The sequence below is a fragment of the Gymnogyps californianus genome, chromosome 9 (assembly GCF_018139145.2).
Source record: "Gymnogyps californianus isolate 813 chromosome 9, ASM1813914v2, whole genome shotgun sequence".
NCBI lineage: Eukaryota > Metazoa > Chordata > Aves > Accipitriformes > Cathartidae > Gymnogyps > Gymnogyps californianus.
Genome location: NC_059479.1, coordinates 11,858,968 through 11,867,787, shown reverse-complemented (window position 1 = coordinate 11,867,787; position 8,820 = coordinate 11,858,968).

Below are 8,820 nucleotides of genomic sequence, written 5' to 3'. Positions count from 1 at the left end.
CTGCCTCTGTGAATCAGCAAAGGAGTCCCTGTGACAGGGATGCATGCTGAGGCTGAGCGCTGCTGTCTGCACGCTCCCTGCCTCTCCTCCTCCACCGCCCCGCGCTGCTGTGTTGCTATGCAATCACATCACCAGGAGTAACAGCATCTCTCCAAGCCTGCAAAGAGATACCCTTGACTCTGCAAATGCAGGAGGAACAAGGACAATCCCACAAAGTGCCCGGCCCTTTAGATGTCTCCTTGGCCAGCAATCGATCCAGAGGAGGGAAGGGAGAAGAGTGGAGATGCAAAGACAGACACACGCACAGGAGGAGGAGACAAAATACACATGGAGAGGGAGAAAGAAAAGGGAGGGGGGGAGAAATACAAACACACAAAAGGCCCTGTGGTCTGACCTCTGGAGACCTGACACAGGCTGCTGGGCTCAGACACTCTTCCCGCTGCTTGCTGACATCTCCCCACCGCCTTTCAGGACTGGCAGCTCTCATTTAGGTTAGATATGGCCATGCGTGTACTGGAAAATGCCAGACACATTCACCTCCTTTCTTAACTGCAATTTGGGTGGGTGTTTGGCATAATATTTAATAACTTTAAAATAGCCCATTTTAAAATTAAATTTAAGGAGCAAAAACAGGATAATAATTTAATTTCAGATATGCTTCCTATTCTTCTTAGAAAAGAAAAATAAGTAAAGGAAGAGCCAATTCTCCAAGCAGGGGAGAAATCCTGATCCAAGATTTTTTAAGTGTCAGGGTATCTTGTCTCAGCTTACGAGAAACAGAAGGATTTGAGCTGCTAACTTTGTTGAGGACACAAGGAGACCTGGAGTTGGGATTTCAGTCTCTACATAACAAATAGTTTGCAGTTCTTCAGATCATTCCACCCAAGGATTTCAAACTGCTCAAGATGCCAGTGATGTTCTTCCCATATTACACAAAAAGAAATATTAAATGACTTGGTCAGAAAGAGGATTCAAGTATGATCCCAGCCCCATGCTTTAGCCACTACAGTGTCTTGGCCTCTCCTTGGGAAAATTAAAACTTGGGAAATACGATCTTCCTGGTCCTTGTCAGAACAGCCTTTAATGAGCCTTAGCCCTTCTTTTCCCAGAGCTGGCAGACTGTGCTGGTTTTGGCTGGGATAATTTTCTTCATAGCAGCCAGTATGGGGCTATGTTTCGGATTTGTGCTGAAAACAGTGTTAATAATTCAGGGACGTTTTCATTATTGCTGAGCAGTGCTTACACAGAGTCAAGGCCTTTTCTGCTTCTCACCCCACCCCACCAGCGAGGAGGCTGGGGGTGCACAAGAAGCTGGGAGGGGACACAGCCGGGACAGCTGACCCCAACTGACCAAAGGGATATTCCATACCATATGATGTCATGCTCAGCATAGAAAGCTGGGGGAAGAAGAAGGAAGGGGGGGACATTCGGAGTAATGGTGTTTGTCTTCCCAAGTAACCATTACACATGATGGAGCCCTGCCTTTCTGGAGATGGCTGAACACCTGCCTGCCGATGGGAAGTGGTGAATGAATTCCTTGTTTTGCTTTGCTTGCATGCGTGGCTTTTGCTTTACCTATTAAACTGTCTTTATCTCAAGCCATGAGTTTTCTCACTTTTACTCTTCTGATTCTCTCCCCCATCCCACCGGGGGGGAGTGAGTGAGCAGCTGGGTGGGGCTTAGTAGCTGGCTGGGGTTAAATGATGACACAGACTAAAGATGTTAATTTTCTACTCTTACAGTCATGTTCTACAGAAATATCACTGCTGTTTATAAATGTTGCCCATTTTCACATTTATTCCTCACAAATGGTAGGTCAGGTGTACCTCAAAATGCAGGTTCACTTGGCTCATTCAGACCCAGCAAATGGATATGTAACAACAGCTTCACAAGTCCACCACATTTCTGAAAATCATTCCTGGCCAAGACACCTCTTGCAGCAATGCAAAACACAACTGGCAAACTACTCGCAGTGGCATGGGGCTTCCCGTGGGCTGTGCATTGAGGAACATTGGTCAGAAAATGCTGTCGCACAGAGCAACAGTGCCCAGCCTGCATCAGTCACCCACTGCTGTGACCAGCACGGTGGGGAGGCCAAGTCTACCTTTCAGCCAGTTTTGGGACCCTAAGAAAAAACTTTCTAATCCCACACCCTTGTTGGAAGGTGGATGTGAATGGATCAAAAGCTTTTCTAGGTCACCAATTTAAACCTGGAGAAGGCAGTCAAACTATAGTTGATCTTCAGTAAAATACATTTGAGAGAGTCCTCAAGAAACCAGTGTGCTCCTCATGGTGGTACCAGCTAGAGCCTCCAGCAGGTGGGTGGCTGACCCTGAGGAACCTCTCCTTTCATCCTAGGCAGGTGAAACAGGAGTCAGGAGCAGAGCCCATCAGCACATAGTGAGGCAAGATGCGCAGAAACCTCATGTAATTACACTGAAAGGAGGTGATTTTTAAATAGCAATCTCCTATAGTTGGTTCCAAAAGGAGCAACACTGAATACTTTGAGTACCAACCCAAGAACATGTACTCACTCCACACACCTTCTGCTTTTAAAAGCTTCTTCAATAGCTTCTGCTTCCACAACAGCTGTACTGATGCAACAAAACTCTTTCTGAAAAGCTGTATTTAGAAGAAAAAGAATAGGTATGGATAGGAAGACAGAAATGAGCAGAGTGTCTGCTGTGCTATTTTTGTGCATACATACACACACACAAATAGTAAGTCCTGGGTTAAGTAAGGAGAGTGAAGGGGGAAAAAAACAACTGCTGGAAGGGCTATCCACGCAACTCCAAACACACCGTTCTACAGAGAGACATGACCAAATCCAACTGCAGCATGCATCTGTCACCAACAGTATCTATAAGGGACATGACAACATGGATAAACAAAGTGAGTACATATCAAGCCAAGTTACACATGCACACGAGACAGATGTCAGCACAGAGACATTAACAGACAGCACGAACCACAAAAACAAGATGCTTTGCAGTACACGCATCCTAAATTGTTGCTAGTTTAGGGACAGCAAAATGCAGCAGGAAAAAATCTCTTGTGTCAGTTTAGCTTAAATTTTGAGACAAACCAGAATCTCTGGTGAAAGAGTTGCTTCCATGGCTGGGAACATCTTCCTAAGTCCCCCAGTACCTTCTGTTTTAAGGATACAATTAGGACAAACAGCCGAGCAATTCAGAACTCAAAGGAAGTCAGGGAGACAAACTCAGATTTGTCATAAAAGCAGCCTTTCACATAAGCACCACAACTTTTTAAAGTGTATGAGACGGTTTATGAGATGGGATGCTAAATTTGGTGTGCTTTGAGCTCTGAAGAGAACTTAATCCAGAAAAAACTCCCAAGGAACTCCAAGAGCACAGCTTCCAGATGACACAGTGGTACCTACTGTATGCCTTTCCCTAACAAAACATTTCAGACATTTTATGTTTTACTAAATGACAAATATGTACCTTGTTAGCAGAACTAAGAATCTCCACCTACCCAACAGGGACATCTCAATATGCACAATGCTAAGTACAGTGTACAAACATACAATAGATAAAAATCAAGCCACGTTTTATAAGGCATGAACACAAAATTGAAATCAGATTCTGATTCACACCAGAATCACTCCCTTTAAAACACTGAGTTTAAATACATTTAAATCATTGAAACAGATTCCAGTTTACACTTGTGAAATCAGAATCAGCCACACTGACTAAACATACAAAGTCACAAAATGCAGAATATCCTGAATACAAATGCATTTGCTGAAAATGACTGGTGAAAACTGTGCTATATGGAGATATATTAACAGTATTTTTAGTTTGAAAATTTTCAAAAGCTAGAAGTAAGGGCTGTGTCTAGCGTGACCCTAAAGTCTCTATTACTTTATCTTTATTCAAAGTCAATATTAATTTGGCCAAATCACTCATAAGCTGGAACATCCATAACACTAAGTATCTTGCATTACCAACCAATAAAAACATTAACTAAAATTCCAGCACTCACATTTTCAACACAATACTTCAGGTGTCGATACAGTTAAAGGCTATTACTTTTACTTTTTTGTTTCCCATAACCTCCCACCCATTAACTTCCTCTTCTAAAATATTCCTTGTTGCAGAAAATTGTTGCCCAAAATGCGCACTCTCTCTCCTCTTCGAACACTGCAACTTCCCTTCTTTGAAATCTCACATCTCCTGAAAGAGGAGGATCATCTTCCCTCTTGTACAGAAAAGGAAGTGTTGTTACCATCCTTTGGAAACTTTGCTAGATTCTTTCCTTTTCTGAGTAAAGCTCAAATTTATCAATTTATCCCAATTAAATTATTTTAGAGAATGATGCTTTACCTAGGAACCTAGAATATAGATTGTGCAAGAAAGATTACAATTTACCAGTGTGGAATAAATTCTCAAAAATCCCTCATATAGAGCACTACCAAGAACACACACAGAGAATGCGAAGTGAAGAAAGGCTTCAGGGAGCGCGATGCAGCAGCAGCAGCAAGGAAGGCAGTAGGTTAGAGCACGTTCATACACCTGTATTCAACTGATCTTTGCCTTGCACAAAGTACTGTAGCATTTTGTCAAGCAGCCTCTGATGAGGAACCCACACGGCATTTCTAGCAGAGAAGCAGCTGGTGGAGTCCGATGAGCTTAATTCCCAAACTAGATTTGGAGATTGTGAAGTTCCTACATGCAGAAACAAGTCATTGATATCCTAACAGCATCCAAACCCCAAACACCTAAACCAAAGAACAGAGCTAAACATTGACTGAGAATATCTACGAAAGCACATGCTTGCTAAAAGGAGTATACAGGAAGAGGCAAAAAAATAGCACTTTCCCTAGAGCCATACACCAACAATGTCCTTGTGGATCCAGCTGCTGAAGAAGGGTTTGGCAAAAGGCTTGTGAGCAGGGACAAGGTCCCTTACGGCTTGAAGAAATCCTATTTCTCCCCAAGAGCCTATGAATCCCTGTTTCCCTGAGACACAGGGCTCCCTCACCTGGGTCTCCTCCTAATTGAAGTAACAGATGAGACTGAGTTCTTGCACAACCATCCATATCAAAACAACAGTAATTCGGTTTTGATGCAGGATCATTGATCTCAGTGGTTATGCTGTGCCTACCTGCAAAGGGAAAGCCAGAAGGAACAGATCTCACACAAAGGGACAGACCTGCCCATCAATTCCAGTACATTAGATAGGCAAGCATGCTTGTGAGTAGAGCACAAAGCATCTTTTCAACAAGAAGGAACAAAACTAGAATTAGGGGCCCTAAATTCAGCTTGAAAAGAATCTAGGAATAGTTGCCCAGATATTGTACCACCCTGTTCCTTTTTTTGTTTAAATAACTAATGTCAAATAAATAACTGCACCTCCTTTGCTAGCATCAATAAGCACAAAAATCTTCCAAGTACAGATTCCACCCTGCCAAAAGCGTTTAGAAAAACAGCGGGATGCTTTCTAAAAGCACAGTACCTGGGGTGAGAGAGAAGAATGGGTAGAGAACTGATACAAGCAGACAGCTGACATGCACTCAGAAACAGAATGAATCCCCCCTTTTCATTTGTTCCTGCACAGGGATTGAAACAGTCCCTCCTGAATGAGAAATGAGAAGGACTATGGGGGAGAGGAAATCTTTTCAGAGCAGTGAGCACCAAAAGAACGAGGGGTGAGTGTCAAAAGAGTGTAAAAGAATTTGGGGGAGAGATGGAGAAAGAAAAGAGAAAGGAGAAAATGGTAGAAAAGAAAGCAAAAACATGCAGAAGAAAAGGAAAAGGCAGGCAGGCGGTTTTCAGGGGCCATTTTGTTCTTCAAAAGCTGTCAAAACATTTACAATATGCATTCCATCCCCCTCCTTATTTACTGGGCCATACACACAAAGGAGCAGGAAAGCAATCACACAGGAGCTGCCGAAGATTCACTTCGACATAGAACAGAGGTGCCCTAAGAGAAAGGAAACTGCTTAGTGATCCGTGCACAACAAACCATGATGGGAATGTTACAGGCCTAGAGACTCTAGAGAGACATTTGGGAGCAAACCTGCAGAGAGCAGCCTCTTCCTGCAGAGATCACACTCAAGACTTAGAGGCAGCACAGATACTGGGGGAGAGCGAGTCAAACTGCATGGGGATACAGCTGCATATAAAAAAAATACACACACACACACACGAAGCTTATCACTGAATTCTGTAAAGGAAGAGCCCAAATGATTTAGGCAGATAATAAAATTTTCAAAAGTATCTGCTTCAATTTGCACCTAAACCCAGTATCTGAGGATCAGGAGCTCAGCCACATTACAGTGACTTAATATCCCATCACCTAGCCTGTACTAGAACAGTCCATTTTGTGTCACATTTGTGGCAGGTACCAAAGCTTGCTGATGCATATTCACTCATTAAGCTGCAGAATGGGATCACACCTGAGCCTACAGATTTCTAAATGCTGTCAAGGTTAAAATAGTATTTAGAGCCTGGGTAAGGCACCTGCAGCTTTTTTTGAAGACCAACTGTTTCAGTTTCTACATTTGTGCAAGACTGCAGTGAGCCTGAAAATGGAAATTAGATACCAAAATAATTAAGGCATTTTTAAAAATCTTACCCTCTGCTATGCAGACTTTTTATTCCTACAAGACAGGAAACTGAGAAGCAGAGCAATGAAGCAGCATCACAAGTTACGCACTTTACTGAGCATTATTTACATACTTCAATACCTCCCTTGCCAACTATAATTACTTGGGAGTTACTCAAGCAGGTCTAACAGCTAGATATAGATCTCAGGAATCCTGTGCCGAAACCCACGTCACCATATGCTAAGAAGGTCATAAAAGACCTTCTTAGTCAAAAGCAAAGATTGGTGAAATCAAACCATCATCAGACCAAAATCATTACTTTTATTCTAAAAAGCAGAGCCATAGTGAGGGAAAGCCATCAGCACAACATAAATCGGCTTTCCTGGAAGAAAATACTTGGAGACTTTGTTCTTTGAAGATATTAATCCTCCAGAGCAAGCTTGTTACCAATGCCTGTTGTTCTTCACCCAGACTGGATGTATCCTCTGACTAAAGAGCACAAAGAGCTCCCTCACCCATTCTCTCAGGAGCTACAGCATTACAAATAAAAGCAGGCCAGTGTGTATTATTAATGAAAAGTTATCAGAGGATCTAGGACCACAGCCAGACAGGAGTTTCACTGTGCTGTGATTCTGTAGAGAAGGTGAACCCTTAGCCTGGTCAGATCCCTCAGTTTCCCTTATTCTTTTCTCCTCTGTGCAAAGATTTGTGATAAACCATTTTGTCACAGCCCTAAAGGGGCTTAGATTGCCCTGCCCTAAAGGGCTTAGGACTGAGCTTTAACTAAAAGACAAAGGGAGCCAAGTGAGGAGACACTGGGTAGAGGCACAAAAAACTTAAACATTCTATAAAAAAAGGGCAAAGTGAATTTTATTTTGGTACCAGTTAAATGTTATTAGAATAGTTCAGGAGCACACATATTGGCAGTTGTTAGAGCTGCAGTACAAGCCTCAGAGGTTCAATTTTCTGAGTGGCTACAGCTGTACCACCTTCTAAATCCTTCGGTCCTGATTTATTCATGGCATTAGGAATGCAAAATGCAAGCAGAGGGAAGTAGGCCAACAAGAGAATAGAAAGCAGGGACACAGAGGAACCAGTTTCTTCATTCCAGCTGAAAACAGGTTGAAATTATTAACCCTTTCAGAGCAAGCTCTCTCTGAAAGGGCAACACAGCCTGATGCATAATAATGCACAAATGAGTCCCCATAAAATAAAATCATGATTAACAGAAACACAAAGCAAACATGGCTTCAGAAAAAGAATTCAGCTTAACTCTAGCCCAAGGGATTTGCATTTTCAGATGCATAATGCTCAGGCCAATGTGTCTGACAGGGGAGGGGGTTAATGGCTTTGGTTCTGTGAACTGTGGACCAGATGTTCAGCTGGTGCAACTCAACATAGATCCATTAGAAATTAGTGGAGCTATGCCTGCTTACCCCAGACAGGATTCTGGCCCTATACTTTGAAATCCTATCTAAAACCCACTCAGAGATTTTTCTAAAGGGAAAGGCCTCACTTTTTGGAAGCATCTAAACAGGCTACTAGAAAAGCTGCAGAATGTGGTTAAGCTGAAGTGACCGCTGCCCTGGCCTGCTTGTAATATTACAAAACCCTAAATCAAAGGCATGTAGAAGCCTCCAGAGAAGGGAGGCCAGACAGGAACTGGAGCAAGTCATCAACATTTACTCATGGGGAGACAGGACACAAACCAGCATTCCCTGAGATCAGCTGATACTAGAAATTTGGACCTTGAAACAGCATCCTGTAGAAAGAAAAAACACACTCAAGAGCAGACCCAAATGACATGAAAGTATGCACTTTCTTTCTACTGAATAGTGTTGAATATAATCCCCTCAGAGGGAGGTTGCAGGCCTGACCTAAACTTAAATATTCTGGGGTGCTGGTTGACAACATGAATGTGAGCCTTAAATGAACTTTTCATCCTGCATTGTTCCTATCAAATAGTACCACAAAACAGTTGTTTCTGCTACAGTTTCATAGTGTATACATACAGGTGGCACCTTACAACGGGCAGAAATGGGCACTACAGGTAAGTCACTGATTTGCCACTTACCAGAAAATGGATGGGTCTTGACTATCTCCTTTTTCGTTCTCAGAGCAGATGCTGTGGTCAGCCAAGTCTCTGAGCACATGCTTGTAACAGAAAATGGTCTACAAAAGTTACCACAGTGATTACATGGTAAAGAGTGAGCGGGGGAGGGGGAAGGGAAGGAAAAGGTACAGCAGCA